Source organism: Peromyscus californicus, unplaced genomic scaffold (assembly GCF_007827085.1).
Source record: "Peromyscus californicus insignis strain IS unplaced genomic scaffold, ASM782708v3 Scaffold_11__1_contigs__length_118956290, whole genome shotgun sequence".
In the NCBI taxonomy this organism is placed as follows: Eukaryota; Metazoa; Chordata; class Mammalia; order Rodentia; family Cricetidae; genus Peromyscus; species Peromyscus californicus.
Genome location: NW_026294402.1, coordinates 10,218,101 through 10,235,143, shown reverse-complemented (window position 1 = coordinate 10,235,143; position 17,043 = coordinate 10,218,101). Strand labels below are relative to the sequence as shown.

General features: G+C 48.0%; 1 long non-coding RNA gene across 4 annotated transcripts in view; it reads right to left on the bottom strand.

Moving 5' to 3' along the window:
* Positions 1 to 16,104, bottom strand: part of LOC128119140 (uncharacterized) — a 28,854-nt gene extending 12,750 nt beyond the window's left edge. For 2 of the 4 annotated variants that reach the window (XR_008221479.1, XR_008221475.1), the window contains exon 1: positions 15,820 to 16,104. This is a non-coding gene — a long non-coding RNA (uncharacterized LOC128119140). The remainder of the gene's footprint in view (positions 1 to 15,819) is intronic. The other 2 variants (XR_008221477.1, XR_008221480.1) reach the window with 2 other exon arrangements.
* Between the last annotated feature and the right edge of the window lie 939 nt (positions 16,105 to 17,043).

The following is a 17,043-nucleotide window of genomic DNA, read 5'->3' as shown; positions in this document are numbered from 1 at the left end:
CCAGTCAAGCAGGAAAGGAGGGTACGAGTGGTCACTGATGGTCACTCGTGTGCATTCATCTTCTGAGGAGGTCAGGGAATTTTCATGATAAAAGTATTTAGAGAAAGTGAGCTGAATGTGTAAGAGCTACTGTCACAGAACAGCCCTTGAAACTGAGGTTGGGGAGACCATAAGGTCAATAGTGCAATTAAGAGGTTGTATAAGTGAGGTGGGATAAAAGAATAGATCTTTGGAATCCAAGAGCTTGACAATGAGGTGGCTGTTGAGATGGGTGGCTTTTCTGCATGGATCCATGAATACTGATGTTTCCAGAACTGATGACAGGCATGGAAGTGGAAATTTTTGGTGCTGAACTCATCATCAAAGAAGTGGGTGTTTAGGGTCTCTTAGCTAACAGAGTGGAGTAACGAGTGGTTAAAAGACCTGGGATTGTTACGGCAGGAGGGATACGGTAGTCAAGTAAAGATGGCAGCAAGGGTGAGGAGGCAGATGGAAGAAAGGAACTGTGCCAGGGAGGATCGGGACTCAGTGGGTCCACAGAGAGAGGCAGTGCTGATGTCCTTGTCCACCACCAGAGGACCTTTACATGGGAGGTACTGGAGAGGACACCTTCCCAAGCTGTGTGACACATACACACAGTGGAAGGGGGAAGCTGAAGAGTACAGGGGCATCTTCTGATCAGTGTGAGTTCCAGGAGACCCACACAGTAGAAGGGAGAGTCCTGTGGATATTGTTCTGTATAAATAAAACACTGATTGGCCAGTGGCCAGGCAGGAAGTATAGGCGAGACAAGGAGAGAGGAGAATTCTGGGAAGTGGAAGGCTGAGTCAGGGAGACACTGCCAGCCGCCGCCATGGCAAGCAGCATGTGAAGATGCCTGTAAGCCACGAGCCACGTGGCAAGGTATAGATTTATAGAAATGGATTAATTTAAGATATAAGAACAGTTAGCAAGAAGCCTGCCACGGCCATACAGTTTGTAACCAATATAAGTCTCTGTGTTTACTTGGTTGGGTCTGAGCGGCTGTGGGACTGGCGGGTGAGAGAGATTTGTCCTGACTGTGGGCCAGGCAGGAAAACTCTAGCTACAGGGGAGAGAGTCAGAAACATGGATGTGCAAACATGCCAGGGAACAGGGGTGGGGTGGGGTACATTGTGGGGACCCAGAGAAGCTCAAACTTCCTGTGCTCTGGGGGTCTGTAAATACCTCATCACAGATTGACCTAGTCTTAATCTAGAACCATTTGTATCATTTGGCTTTTTGATAGGATTTTAAATCACAGGATTAGGACATATGTCAGCTGCAGAATGCTGTGTGCAGGAAGCCACTGCCTGGAATTATTTGGGTGCAGGTGTTGTGGAGTTAGGTAATCGAGTCCACACAGGCAAGGTCAGGCAAATGTGTGTGACTTCTGGCCATTGTTTCTCTTCTGCCTGCCACAGAAAGCATACAAGACAAGATCAGGTTACTTGGACATGGAATCAGCCGCACGTGTAGGCTTGGTTGGTCCCAGCCTTGGTTTCTCCTGTTACAGGCCTCGGAGTATTTCCATGTGACCTCACCCTGAGCCTGTATCCATAGCAAGCATTCAAGCAGTATGTAGACATTTTTTATTTCTAGGGCTAGGGACTGATCTTATTTGCCTAGAGGCTCTTGAATCACCAACAGGTCCTGATAAATAATACTTGCTTCCGAAGGCTTTGAAATTGAGGTGGGGAACTATTGAATTGCTGAGGCAGAGCCTAGAATTTAAATTTCAATCTTGTGCTACCCTGTACATCCCCTCTGAAGCCCCTGTGTCCCTGCTGCAACTCCACAGTCAAAAGGGTAGGAATCTGTGTAGTGTGTGTCCTTGAGCAACTGACTGAGCTGCATGATGGCAGAAATCAAGTCTCCCTGCATCTTACCACTCTTCTCGGCCCTTGGGCTATTTGGTGCAGGAATCAGGGGACCCTTGAAATTGAGATTTTGGAGAGAATCACAAGGTCAGGGGCATGATCCTATTTGCATAGGGCAAAAATAAACAGACACCTGCCCCTCCCTGTCCTTACGGTTGCCTAGTGGCTTCCTATGTGCTCCCTGGCCTCAGAGTCCTCTGTTTGAGCCCAGCTGCCCTCCACACTAGCCCCATAGAGACCCTGGGCTCTGACTCCCTCTCTCCTCACTTCCTTCCTCTGAAAATTAACTTCACAGCAAGCTAACAAGTTTCCCATTTACATTTTATCCATCGAAGGTGACCGGTTTTGGTGACAGCATTCAGTGATCAATGAGTCCTCTCCCGAGATCAAATTCTCACTCTGGGATTTAGCTAGCCATGAAATGGGTGGGTGGCTCAGCCTCTCTGAGCCTCAGCTTTGTTGTGTGAAAAATGACGATAATAAGGTAACACACTTCAATCAACGATTGGGAAGACTGAATGTCATACTGTGTACAAACCGTAAACTTCTCACCAAGTCACAGTGACTGGCTGTGCTGTCACAGTTGTTATGACTGTGGCGATGGTTGACATTTCTGGCCAGGGCTCATAACTCTGGGGAAGGTGTCCATAGCTGCACAGTGTGCTGTGGGGTGTATTTCTGTACTCTGTGAATATATGTTGCTCTGATTGGTTGATAAGTAAAGCTGTTTGGCCAGTGGTGAGGCAGAATAAGGTGAGGTGGTACATTTGAACTGGAGAGAGAGGAGAAGAAAGGAGAGGCAGATGCTGTGGGCCGCGGCCAGGAGAAGCAAGATGTGAAAGTACCAGTAAGCCACGAAGCCTTGTGGCAATGCATAGATTAATAGAAATGGGCTGAGTTAAGTTGTAAGAGCTAGCTAGCGAGAAGCCTGAACCAATAGGCCATATAGTCTGCAGTTAATATTAAGCCTCTGAATGATTATTTTATAAGCGGCTGCGGGACCATGGGAGCCTGGCGGGACCGGAGAAACATGGGCTGCAGCAGTGGGCTCTTCCAAATCTGAGAGTTTGGAGCTATTCAGCTTGTGTTGGAGGGTGGTGGAGGAGGACTCCCACCCCTCTGCCTGAGAGGAAACACACACTAGTACTAGCTACAGACACCAAACCTCTCTCAAGAAATTAGATGGGCTCTAAACAGCAAAATTATAAAACTCATGAAGAGATTGTTGAGAACTGTCTTCAGGAAAAGGTTCAAGGGGATCACTTTCTAAACCCCTTGCTGACATAAAGCTTAACTTGCTCTGGGACACCAACAACCTCAGAGCAAGCATTTTCTAGACTAGGCAGCTTTTGATAAGCACAGAAGGTGTCCCACTCTTGGGGTTTATGAAAGGCAAGTGAGTGGAGATAAACTCTGGTTAAAAGATAAACAAAGATCTGAGTTCCACACACCAGCCTGTTTTCTCCTCCTGTTCTTCATTGAATCCACTGTCCTCCAGCTGAGCTTTGCTTTGCTTTTTATCCAGTGTACACTCAGTTAGCTGCCATCAGATCAAGGCCTCTGCTGGTGGTGATTGTTGGGCGTGGAGAGGAGGTAGAGGCTGTGCCTGATGCTGTTGACCTACACTGGAAGTAGGAGTCAGACATCTCTAAGTGTCAGAGTGAAAGTCCAAGACTGGTCCTGAAGCCAGGTGTGGTGGTGCACACCTTTAATCTCAGCACTTGGGAGGCAGAGGCAGGTGGATCTCTGAGTTCGAGGCCAGCCTGGTCAACTGGAGTTACATAATAGAGACACCCATTCTCCAAAGCGGGTGCGGAGGACTGGTCCTGAATGGAGCTGAGGGTGTTGGGAAAGAAAACCATAACTAATACCCCTGTTGTGACAGTTCCCGCAGCACTGCCCAAGCTACAGTAGTACAAAGTATGGCAGCAATGAGGACGCTGCAGAGGCTTGATGCACAGTTTGACTTGTTTCTGTCTTGACTTCAGCGTCCTTCCCTACAGCGACAATCACAGGAAATGCCATTGTCTCTTATATGCCTGGTACCTTTCTGGACTTAAGGACACAGCCCAGTTAGTCTAGCTGAGGTGGGAGTTATCTCCTTCTGCAGATGGGGTTGGTTCCACAGCTGATAGGGTTGGAAGAGAGTCCTGCAATGGCCTCCTGAAGAACTGCTCTGTTCTCTCTGGTGCCCAGTGATTTTCTTTCCTATTTATTGATTTTTCAAATGTGTTTTTTAATCTTTGTGTCAACCCGATTCTTGTTATAAAGGAAAGATGCAAAGGATAAAACATCTACAATACAGACATTTAACAGCATTGTAGTAATTTTTCACTGATTTGACATAACAGAGCATGAGGGAGAAGAGCAGAAACTGGAAAAGGTTTCCTCATTTTATATCCCATTTACTTCTACCTTTGCAAAAATTAATGGTGTGCGTGTGTGTGTGTGTGTGTGTGCGCGCGTGCACGCACGCACACACACACACACACACACACACACACACACACACACACACATCCAAACAGAAGAAAACAGGTATGAGGTTGCACATAAAACATTCTGAGAAAGCAGCAGCTTGAATTACCACAGTGTCTCCATGGCTCGCTCTTTGTACTTCTTCAACTCATTTAATTTGTCTCCCATAGGCTCTTGTGCACATGGCTGTGTGTGCACATGTGTAATTCGTCTCACATAGGCTCTTGTGCACGTGACTGTGTGTGTACATGTGTAATTCGTCTCCCATAGGCTCTTGTGCACGTGTCTGTGTGTGCACGTGTGTAATTAGTCTCCTATAGGCTCTTGTGCACGTGGCTGTGTGTGCACGTGTGTAATTCATCTCCCATAGGCTTTTGTGCACATGGCTGTATGTGCACATGTGTGGGCGTGTGTACACATGTTTTGCTGTCAAGATGGCACATCCTTTGAGATTACAGCATATCCTGGCTTATTTCTACGCTGAAACATACTCATGTTCCACACACACACACGAGTTCTCATCTTCTTTCTACTGCACACGCAGGCATTGGGCAGAGAACACGCACACTGATGCTCATCACTGTGTGCCTAGCCGACAGCCCTTCCCCTTTCCTCGAGGCGCCGAGATCCGGGTTATGGAGGCAGCAATGTGTCCAGCCTTCAAGGCTGCTTCTCTGCTTCTCTTGGAGCTGAGGGTGGTTAATGAGTCCAAGCAGAGGCTACTGGAGCAGCTTCTAGAAAATCTCTAAAGGGGCAGAGACACGTCTTTCTCTACCCCCCACCTCTCTGCACAGATGTGTGACACACAAAGTGTCTTGGAGCATGGGTAACGGTAAGGATGGATGCCCGAACCATGATTAGAGGTGAAGAAAAGCAGCAAGCACACTCATGTCCGTCACTCCCAGGGTGCCTAACTCCAGACTGGTCACATGACAGTGAGAAAGGTTTATCTTTTCAAAACTACTGTCCTTCTGGTTTCTGTGGCTCAAAGTCAAGCCCATCCCCAGAGGAATCAATTCTCAGTTTAAATGAATAAAAAGAAAACACAAAGTAAAGCAAAACCAAGAATTTCCTGAAATGAATTTAGATCTCACATCTTTGCATTATTTGTCAAGTAGCAAACCAGAAGGTAAGTCAAGGAAAGGTTTATTTAATTCTACCATAAAAAATAATAAAAATATTGGCTATCTCCCAGAGCTTCTGCTTTGAAATGCCCATTCATTTTAGTGGAATATTTTCAGTTCACACATTCCTTCTCTTGGGTTCATTAGCTGGACCTGTTAGCTTCCTGTGGCATCTCCAGAAACTCCAAAGGCCTGTAGTCTCACTGCCTTTACTATTTGAAGAATCAAAGGAGGTGGGGTGGGGGCGGGGGCGCAGGGGTAGGTGGGCAGGATGAGAATATAGTGGCAAACTGCAAGTATTTAATAACCAACTTCAGGGCAGGAGAAAGCAGAGGTGGGCATTTGCCAGTTTCTGCGTGGGAAATAATCTCACCGTGGCTCGTATGAGCCACCAGTGACTCCAGATCTGGCTCATGACTATCCTGAGAATTCAGCAGTCAGCTCCCAGATGCCTCTGGACCTGTGTCCAGCAGCTGACTGCAGGTGTCTTGTCTCCGTGACTCCCTCAGGGCCTCAGCAGGTCTTACAGGGTCCGGGAAGGGAGCACAGGAGAAGGCCTGATGGATTAAATAAACTGTCCGAGGTGCAAGGACATTCTGCTGTGGAGCCAATGTTTGTCCTCAGACTGTCTGATTTCACACATGGATTTCAGCTCTCACGTTGGAAGAATGACATAATGAAAGGAAAGTAAAAGGAGGAAAGGGGATGGCGTCAGGCTGAGGCCAATCAGGTCTGTGTCCTTGCCAAGACTGTACCCGGCAAGGTCGGGGCCGCAGCCCAAGGGTTACATCCTGCCCCATGACCTGTTTGTGGGTTTACCAATGCTTTCTCTCTTTTCACATTTGTTTTGAGATAGAGTAGCCAGTAGCCCAGGCTGGCCTGAAACGCACTTGGTAGACCAGGTTGGCTTCATACACACAGCAACCCCCTTGCCTCAGAGTCTCAAGTGCTGTGATTCCTGGCATGCACTCCACGCCTGGCTTGGCTTCTACTCTTTAAACCAGTTATAAGAAAGAGACAAAGAGTTGGTGACAAAGGCTGGTGAGGGGGACTTACAGAGCTGAGCTTTCCCCCTCTAGTTCCTGTGCCCGGCTCTACGCCTGGCACCTAAGACTTCACTAGGCCAAGGATTGTTACATGGAAGGAAGAAGTCAGCCTTGTTCACAACCTCCTGTTGCCACCAACTCTTGTTATGGATTATCTAGTTCCACTGTTGAAATGGCCCTAAGAGATGGCTGCATTTATTTCCTTAGTTCAGCAGAGGGAAAACCGAGGCAGAGATGTAGTTTGGCAGTCTAATGTCCTGGCTAAGAAGAGCCAAAGATCCTTCTGAGACCCGGGTTTCTCAGATTCTAAGACCTCACACCACATTGGCTGGATGTGGCCCCAAGGATGCTGTTGTCCTGAGCTGGCAGCCTGTTGTCAGCAATCGGAGAGGACGGCACCTGTGATCAGCGTGCAGCAGGAGAGTCGCAGTGCAACCAGTGGAAGAGGAGGTGCTTAGCCCTGTCAGTGAGCCGGGTTCGAGGCTCCGTAAGGGAAGTAACACTGGGATGATGAACTGGCCCTGAAATGAAGGACATTTGCAGCAGAAGACAGTGGAGGGTCTCAGGGAATCTCTGGGAATTGAAGGTAAGTTCTCTGTGACTGTGCGGGGCTCATGGTAGAGAGAAAAGGGAACATTCCCCTGGGCAGCTAGGTGGGTGTTACATTTTGAAGGGCTGAATTCTGGACCCAGCATCCTGGCATCCCTTCTGTTTCTGGGTACACAATCACTGAGCAGACAAAAGGAAGAAAAAGCACCGCATAAATAATTTGGGAGATTGCGTTTGCAGACATGAATGTCTGGAACATGAGAAAGTGTTTGGTGACAGGGTACCAAATGCAATGAGTGCAGTCTGCTGCTAATGGAGCCAGGTTATGCTGCAGCATTGTGTCAGCTGTCTTCTATAAAGAAAAATTAACCGGAATCTCATATACTTAATATTACCCTTCAGCTAATATTAAGAGCAAGAAGGTAGGTATGTTGGTCATTGGAGTGCATGTCACCCACCTCATTCTTCACACGCCCCCATCCCCCACAATGCTCTATACTGTTTCATTACCAGGGCTCGGTAAGTGCCAGGCCCCAATGTCTTCTGGACTTCTCTGAAGAAGGAGAAATGGAGAAGCGGGGACACTTCTGTTTTGCTCCACTTGCAGCAGTAGTTACTTTCTGCTTGTTATGTTCTCAATGAGGAGAAAGAGAGCAAGAGCAAGCTTCAGGTGTCTCCTCCCACAAGGGCACTAATCCGGTCCTGAGGGCCCCACCCTCATGACCACATCTATCCTTAAGTACTACCAGAGGCTTCAGCTCCAAATACCATCACCTTTGGGGTTAGAGCGTAAAGATACTCACTTACTTTAAAAATTAAGACACTGAGGCTGTGAAAGGTAAAGCCTCCACTTTAGAGCCCTAGATGGCAGATTATAAAACTGCGATTCAGATCCAGGCCTAGCTACCTCAAATGACAAGCCATGAACTCTTGCACCACTTTGTTTCCCAGTGTGCCTGCATAGAACCTGGTAATCAGACAGGTAGTTGATTATGTAATTGAACCAACACAATTTTACCAAATTCCTGTGACCTGTACTAGCTTGTAGGAAATAGTCTATGTTGTGTAAGTCACAAAGTGACTGGTGGGGTACTTTGAAATAGAGCTAACATCTGTACATCTTTTTACAGTCCCTGCCCATTAACTCACTTCCTCCTCCTCTCTGTAAAGTGACTGTTAACTGCAAAGGCAGAGAGTGAGGGTCAGAGAGAGCAGGTTAACTGCTCCAAGTCATGCAGAGGACTGACAGATGACAGGGACACTTAGGCCCAGACCTGCTGGCCCGGTCCCATGTTCCCCACTGTGTCACCACACCAGGTGGAGCCAACAGCAGTGTCCTTTAGAGCTTAGTCCCAGAAGCAAAGGCCCTGCTGAGGGACTCTGCTCCTTCAATTATGTTGGGTCGTCAGATTCATTTGCTGGTTTCTCAGATAAGAGATCTGAAGGTTTTCCAGTAGCCCGTGGCCCCTTTGAAGTTACCTACTTCAAGGGCAGCGCTTTGCCAGAGAAGGGGCTTTCCAAGTGAGTGAGTGTGGAGGGTCAGAAGGGATTGCAATGGGGGCAGGCAAAGCGCTTGCCTGGTGGCAGCTGGCTCCAGAGATATCTGAATGACCTCATCTGTATAAAAATAGGCACTCCTAAAGAACTTGAAAGCATCTTGTTCTCTTTTAAAAGGTTAAAAAGCACCCTTTCGTCTGCTCTCCTAATTGCCTTAGCACCCTCTGCTTAGGCTGGAAGGTCCAGAGTGGACCTGAAAGTCTTAAGGACTGTGGACAAACCGAGGGTCATAGTCTCAATGTCTTATCTAATTTATGCAACTCATTGGGATGTAGAGTATTTGATTAATAAGTGACTTTTCTGTGTGCTGTGGGTTGGGTATTTGGAGAGATGTGGATTTATTGGAGAGGGAGTCCTGTCCTAGAAGGTCCCTCTAAAAGCTGAGACATGCACACCATCACCTGTGGGTCAAGATCAGCAGTAAGAATGTAGTGAGGCCATTATCAGGCAATGGTGGGAATTCAAAGGGTGTCCCTGGAAATGGCCCAGTATTAAGGGAGTGAGATTCTGAAATGTATTGCATTACCAGATGTAAAGACTGTGGAAGGCTTGTCTGGGCTTCTCTCCATCAGCTTTGCAGCAGGATTCCTAAACAGAGGGCCCAGAGGTCTCTTTAAGAGAGCCAATTAGAGCTTCCTGGGACCAGAGTAGAACACTGGGGAGCCTTCTCTGCACGACCTATGTGTCACCCTTACCTCAGGAGCCCTTGTCTTGAGGCCACATGGCAGGTAGTGAGGGAGGACGGGGTCGGCCCTCTTGCTCAGGGCAGGTTTCTAAGGAACCCTGTGTCCCATAGGCCTGAGGGGCCTGCCGGCCCACTCCTTAGACCTACTTTGGACATGGAGGGTTTGGCACTCCAAGGCACTCTGGGGGATAGGGAGGGTAACAGAGCATACACCAGACTAAAGCCTCCTAGGGCCAGCTGTAGGAGAACCTTGATTTTAAGCTTCTCTGGGAATTGGAGAAGCATTGGAGCCAAAGAAGTAAGGGCACACATATCCTGGCAGGCCCCAAATGCTGGGTATGGGCTAACCCTTGCAGAGTTTGGAGCTAGCCACACACACACACACACACACACACACACACACACACACACACACACACACACACTTCTTCCTTGCCCCTGCCAGCAGGAGCCCTCTGCTCTGGGCTTACTTTGGCTCCTTTTCCTCTTCACCTGGTCTTGGGTTTGGTTTGTGAAACTTCCCAGAAAGGCATGTTGTCAGAAGACGGCCCCATTGGAATGTCCTTGTCTTAGAGGTTGGGTGGACAGACTTACAGTAGCTCCTGGTCTCTACATCCTGCATTCCTTACCCCTGAATCATTCTCACCATGGCGACCTCTCTGTAATTGTTTAAACCCGTTCCCAGTAGCAGAAGTGAGGGGATGTGCATCTGTGTGTGTCTGTGATCCGTGAGAATATAGCACTTGGCTTCTTTAGAGCCTCCTCTCTACACGTTGCTTACTGTGAAGAGATAAACCACCATGAGACCTGTCTCTACAAAGAAATAGGACCTGTCACCAGCCTGGGAGAGCTTGGGAGCAGAGCCTTTCCCATGCAGGCCTCTGATGCAAAAGAGCTCCTGTGAGCCTTTGATGCCAGGGCTAAGCAGGGGGCCTGGATCAGCTGTGTCCACACTCAGGCTCCCCAAAGCTGTGGGGTCCTAAGCAAGGATTGCTTTAGGATGCTGCTAAGTTTCTGAGGACTTGTTACTTTGGGTAGCTAGGAGTGGTAGGCACTGTTACAGCACTTCTGGGGAAGGAGATGAGAAAGTACAGATGAAGAGAAAAGGCAGGTCAGTTTATACTTTTTACGGCCCTTCAGATCTGTTCTCTAAGATTCACTAGTGAAACACACACCTTCCCTACCCGCAGCCTTTAAGAGGGCTTGGTTACTGACATCCACCTCCTGTGCATTCATCCTGTGAGCATTTGTATCAGAGACCCCCCACTGCAGGGTTTCTCTCACAATGGTTTTATACTCCAGGTGGTGGCTTTCCACATGCAAATGATTGGATACTACAGGGGTGTAGCTAACTGTCTCCAGAGCAGTGTTACAATGCGTGTACACAAACACACCAATCCCTGCAGGTTGTTCACAGTGCAGCTGTCTGTCTATTGAGAACAGAGACAATAAGTCATCATGTAAAATAATCAAGTCACTTCTACAGTAAGGTTTTCAACACAAAGAAAAGCACGGGGTTATCTTAACATTCAGTGTGGGGCCCTGAGCTAATTGGGGGGCAGGTCAGAGAAGAGAGGAAATGGTGGGTAAGCTGGGCAGTGAAGACTAAAAAGAGGTTATTTACCAGAAGGTGGGTGTGAGCATGGGGGAATGGGCTGGAGAGTGAGGTTCTGTAAGAATAAACAGCCTGGCAAAGACATGGAGAAAAAAAGGCTTGACGTTTGCTAAGACACAGGACAGAGACCACTGTCTGGGAAGCAGGCCAGAGGGGACAGGGACGGAGGCCGAGAATGGTCAGTTCACACACTACCTGGCGAAGCCACCTGTGACCACATTTCTATTCTGAAGATGTTTCGGTGTGGAGGAAGGATGATTTTCTGTCTCTGTTAGGAGATTAAAAGGGGTCAAAGAAGGCCAATAAACATGGGAGCACAGATCCTTGGCAGAGCACAAGCAAAACACAGAGGGGGTAAGCCAAGTTCATAGCCATGGGAATTAGGACAGAAGAGAGACTCCTCAATCTGGTGGTGAATAAACTCAGTTTGAATCGAGAGACATTAGGAGTACTAAAGCCCAGGTTCTTAGACCAGGTTGAGAACAAGGAGGAGAAGCCACAGTTCATCTTCCACGAGCACACACACACACACACACACACGCACGCACGCACGCACGCACGCACATATACACGTGTATGCATGTACACACCACAGCGTCAACTTGACCAGTAGTCGTTGGCCAAGGTAGCCCTTTAGGAGCTTGCTTTTGATGAGGAAGAGAACTGATCAACTACTGTTTCACACAACCAAGTGTGTGGGCTAGCAGAGAGGATCTGCAGACCCGAAGGCAGGAACCATGGATGTCCTGGGTCCCTCGTTAACCAATATGACCCCCAACACCTCACTGGTACTTGCTTTGGGTATGGTTTGAATGTGTCCTTTGAGTGTGGCAATGTAAGAGCTAACAGAATGGAGGTTAATCCTCAGAAGAGATTGAGTTTCTGTGGTACCTCAGAGAGTTCTAGTGAGAGGGTTACCATGAAAGAGCAAGGCTGACCCCTTCTTATTCTGTGTGTGACCCTCCTTGTGCACATTCTCCACTATTGTGTGAGAGCGGGCACATCGCTGTTTGCACTCTCAGCTTCTAGAACCATGAGCTAAACACACCTCCTTTCTTATAAAGTACCCACCTTCAAGTATTTTGTTACAGCAATAAGAACAGGTAATTGGTCATAGGAGTCGATTATCAACAGTTCTGACAGGAAGGGTTCTCCACACTGCCACTACCATCACTGCTACTGTTGGTTGGTTTCATGAAGATTAGTCTGAAAGAGCGTGTGATGGAGTGAGGGATCCTAGGAAGGAGAGTCTGAGGCCGTCACCATGAGAAGGAAATGTAGCCTGCCATGGCACAGGGAAGTCAGGGAGCTGGCATGCTGCAGCTCAGGGACTCAACAGTGTGTGTCTGTGACAAGTACAGCTTTCATAACTGGAGACGCCGTGAAGGCTAATGCCCCAAGGACTCGTAGCCTACTGTCTGCTTGCTGCTTTTATCCGGCAGCTTCCCTCAGAGTCCACTGCTGTTGTCATGACGAATTCCTCCTTCTCAGCACCACGGTTTTAATTAGACTCGCTTCCTGTTTTCTCCCCACAGAAACCAACCAGTGTAAGATGTCTGACAGTACTGAATGCCTCGAGAGGGGGGAGAAAGGAAGACTCACTGTAAGCTAATGCCTGGCAAGGAGAAGCTTGGGGTCAAGGTGACAGAGTAGCCAGGCCACACCTGGAAAGAGTGTGGGAGAGGAAAGAAGACAGACAGACAGACAGACCCTGTCCTAGCTGCTGCTCACATGTCTCCAGTAGTGCAGCCAGGAATAGCTCGCATTTGGCCTGGAGAGACCACCCACCCCTTGCTGGAGTCTGGGGTTTCTCTTTAGTCTTGCGTCAGCGTAGTTGTATATCTGATTCTTGGCTTCCTGTATGGTTTTGGCTGGGCAGAACCTCTTGGAGCATTAGATGCGCCAATCTAATGATAGTTAATAAGACTACAGACTTCTGGAAGTCTTGAGAATGGAATCAGATGTGGAGACTCAGGAACCTGTCTGACCTGGGTGATCTCAAAGTTGAGGTCACTGACCCTGCAAATACTTCAGGCATTCCAGGGAAAGTAGGTTGTTGAATTAAGTTTGGGGAAGGGTAATATGACCAAATTAGAGCAAATTTTTCCAAAGCCACTACAGAACTATACAGACTGACCTTTGGCTGAGTATGTCCAATTTATGTAAGCTACCTCATCTCCATTTCCTCTTCAGGAAAGTAGAGCTAAGAGCACACGCTACATGAGTGCAACAGGGAATAGATATTCTGGCCAAATGGTATCAGAAGTTTAGGTCCAGGGAAGCCCAAACCAGCTGTGTGGGTACCTGGATAGTGAAGAAAGTAGACAGCTGTGGCTTAAATCTGAAATGTCCCATAGGCTCAACCTTGAACATGTCTGCCACCTGATGGAGCTAGCTTGAAGACTATGGAGCCTTTAGGAGGTGTGGGCTAACTCTGGGTTCTAGTACTCTCTCGCTCTGCTTCCTTGTCTACCACCATGTGAAGGAATTCTGCCATGTGCTCCTTCTACGGAGGCCCTCCATCATGTCTTCCTCACTATGATGGGCAGAATCCAGGAGCCAAAAACCTGCCCCCTCTTCTGTCAGGTTTGAAGTCACAGGGATAGAAACTCATCAACACACAGAAGAACAGCAATCTACTTGAACTTCCACTCAAGAAGCCTGGCTCTTTTAGTCCAGGATACCCACTTCTGTTATCTACTGGATGTTTGATTGTGAGAAGTACTTTGAGTCCCACGCCTAAGTTTCCCCATGTATGAAATGGAAACTGAAAACAGTATCTGACTTAGCAGGTCGTCTTGAGAGCTGAGTTAGGGCATTATGGCGGGAGCGCCTCAGACACAGTGAGCTTCTTTTCTCTTCTTCTTCCGTCACCAGCAGACGTTTCCCAATCCCCAGGAGTCCACAGAAGGTTCTGTTACTCTTCGGTCTAGGGAAGGCAGGTTTTTCTATCTAGTCTCACTTTTCAAAACTCCCCCGTTATCATCTAAACTCCTTTTCTCATCTGCTGGGTGGATGCACAGGACTCGGAATGCACAGCCACGACGAAATGAGCCTGGGTCCACGTGCAGCATACCACTCCCCCTTCTCCCCTGACCACCTGTGCTAGGAGAGAGCTTAGACTCTGGAGTTCTAAGTTAAACCATCTTCTGATAGGTTTGTTCCCAGGAGTCACCTGGTAATTCCTCAGTAAAGTTTAGTTATACCATGATGATGAAGATGATGATGATGATGATGATGATGATGATGATTTACTCCTTAGAAATAATATCAATGGTGAAGCAAACATTTGTGGTGATATTTTATTTGTATACCCCAATAAAGCTTATCTGGAGATCAAAGGAGAAAGCCAGCCACTATATTAAACATAGAAGTCAGGCAATGGTAGCACACGCCTCTAATCCTAGCATTCAGGAAGCAGAGATTCATCCAGATCTCTGAGTTCAAGGCCACACTGAGAACAGAGCCAGGCATGGTGGCACATGCCTTTAATCCCCAGCACTAGATAACCATAGAGGTCTGGAGGTCTATACAGACAGACAGGAAGTGATAGAGCTGGGCAGAAAGAGGAAGTGATGTAGCTGGGTGGAGAGAGGAAGTAAGATGGCAGGGCACAGAAAGGTATATAAGGCATGAATATACAGGAAGTAGCTCTCTTTCTTTGGCTGAGGATTTCCTAGTGGTAAGAATGTGGCTGGCTTCTTTCTGCTTCTCTGATCTCTCAGTTTTCACCCCAATATCTGGCTCCAGGTTTTTTATTAATAAGACCGTTTAGCAATTTGTCTTATAAACATTCTGCTCTTTCTCTAACTAGAACATATTCCCCTAATCTCTGAATCCCCTAAATACAACAATGGATTTGTTCATGCCTTTACTCCACATATAAACAGTTGATGAGCACTTGCTGTTTACACATTCATATTAGCTGAAGAGAGATAGAGAGATAATAATATCTCTACGGGACCTTAGGTTTCACAGAGGTTGACTGAGTAACTTCAGGGTGCTAATATGTGCTCTCTCTGTCTGTCTGTCTGTCTTTATCTGTCTGTCTGTCTATCTGTATTTCTCTCTCTCTCTCTCTCTCTCTGTGTGTGTGTGTGGGGGGGGGGGGGCTGTATCATCAGAAGCTGTGGTTTATGACAGAGTCCTTAAGAAACCAGTCAAACTGCTTCCAAGCTCAACTCAGGCTGGGTTCTAGGACAAACTCATCTTGACTTTCTATGTTCAAGAAAAGACAAGAAGGCTCATAAGAACTTACTTCCATGAAAAGCAAACATGTTAACAGAGTGCTGCCTTGTGGCCTCCAGGAGGAGGCCTCCCCTCCTTTCCTTCTGAGCCCTTTCTCTCCCTGACTGTGCCTGTCTGCTCCTTCTAGAATATGCTGTTACCTCCTGTTTTCCAAGGGAAGGGAGCAGAGGCTCAGCTGTGGCAATGTAGAGCTGGCTCTCTCCTACCTTGCCACCTCCGCACCTGGCCCTCACCTTTGCTCTTTGGGAATTCAGAGCACTAAACAGGCCGCATTGCCTTCCATCCCTGCAGACAACTAACTCTGACAGACCCAGGCCCTCACTGCTCATCCTGAACCCGAGTAAACCTTCATGAACTTTTCAGCCCAGACTTCCAGGCAGCTGGCCTGGGCCCAAGAGTGAAATGATGTCCAGGCATCTTTGGTAACAGCCATCATCTCCCACGCCCACAAGCTTATTTTTAAATCATTCTGAGATGTGCACTTTGATAAGCAGTGTGTGGGCAGGATGACTGTTGTGAGGCTTGTGCCCTCTCCCGTCAGCACTCGTCTTTCAGGAAGTGCTCAATAAATGTCCGAGGGCTGAGGAAGACCCTCCCACTGCTGAGCTCCCCTCCTTACCGCTCCGGGAAGAGCTTTTCCACGCAGTCTGTGACTTCATGGACAACCTGGAGCTCCGTGCCCTCATGAGTTCTCCTCCCTCTGATCTGGCACAGATGACTCTAGAAGTGACCGTGGACTTCAGTGGAGGACAGCTGTCGGGCAAGAGCCCTGTCCTGGAAGCCCTGCTGGGAAAACCAAAAGAAATGCCTTGGACTTGTTTGTGGATAACTGGTTGGCTCAAAGGATTCCAAATCCCAACCATGACTTTTTCCTTCTGAACCTATCATTAGGTCTGATTTTGTGCCAAACCAGCTCCGAAGCAAGACTTTGTAACCATGCCTGTTCATTCATTATTATTTTTAGGGCAGATCTGTTTCTCTTTGACTGGGGCCCACTGGGGCCCTCCCTTGCTTTGTCACAGTCAGGACAGCCAGCTTGGCAGCCCTCCAAAGACCATGCTTGCCCGGAGGTGCCTTTGCCTGCCTCTCCTGACTGGCGGCACCGGCCCGAGCTAAAGCGGCCTTTGTTCTGTCACAGTGGGTTATTTTTTCTTGGGCTTGGATGGCTCAGCAGAAATTATTGGATGCTCTTCAGGGTAGAAGCCCCGAGCCGCACAGTTTATATTGGAAATGGTGTACACCCTTCTGGTAGGGCAGAGGGGTGGGAAGGGTCACACACAAGTCAGTGCTGTCTGCCTCTTAAGCTCGGAGCCCTTCCCCGGGAACACCAGTGCTCACAGGAGTAAATAAGGAGAGGGAGCTGGTCAAGGCAGAAGAGACAGCTGCTTATCTCTGTCATCAGCCTGTGAAGCCACCCTCGGGCATCATGGGAAAAGGGAGAGACAACAAAGGGAAACAAAAGAAAGTGATATTTAAATCAGGTTAAACATGGCTGCCTGGGCCTCCCTCTTCTCTCTCCTTGCTTTCCCCAGCCTGATAACCTCTGCTCTAATCCCAACTTCTGTGAGACCAACTGTTTCACAAGCCACAGGTGACTGTGGGCTTGTGTTTTTATGCCTGACTAAATTCATTCAACATAACCGACATAATGATTCCACCCGCTCTGTCACACTTTCTTTTCATGGCTGCATAGTATTCTGCTGTGCACATGGACCATGTGTTCTTTATCCACTCATCAGTTAATGAACATGGAAGCTGTTTCCATGGACACCATGACTAGTAACCTCAGGAGCACAGGAGATGATTTAATGTCCTTTACATATGTGTTCATATTGACATTACA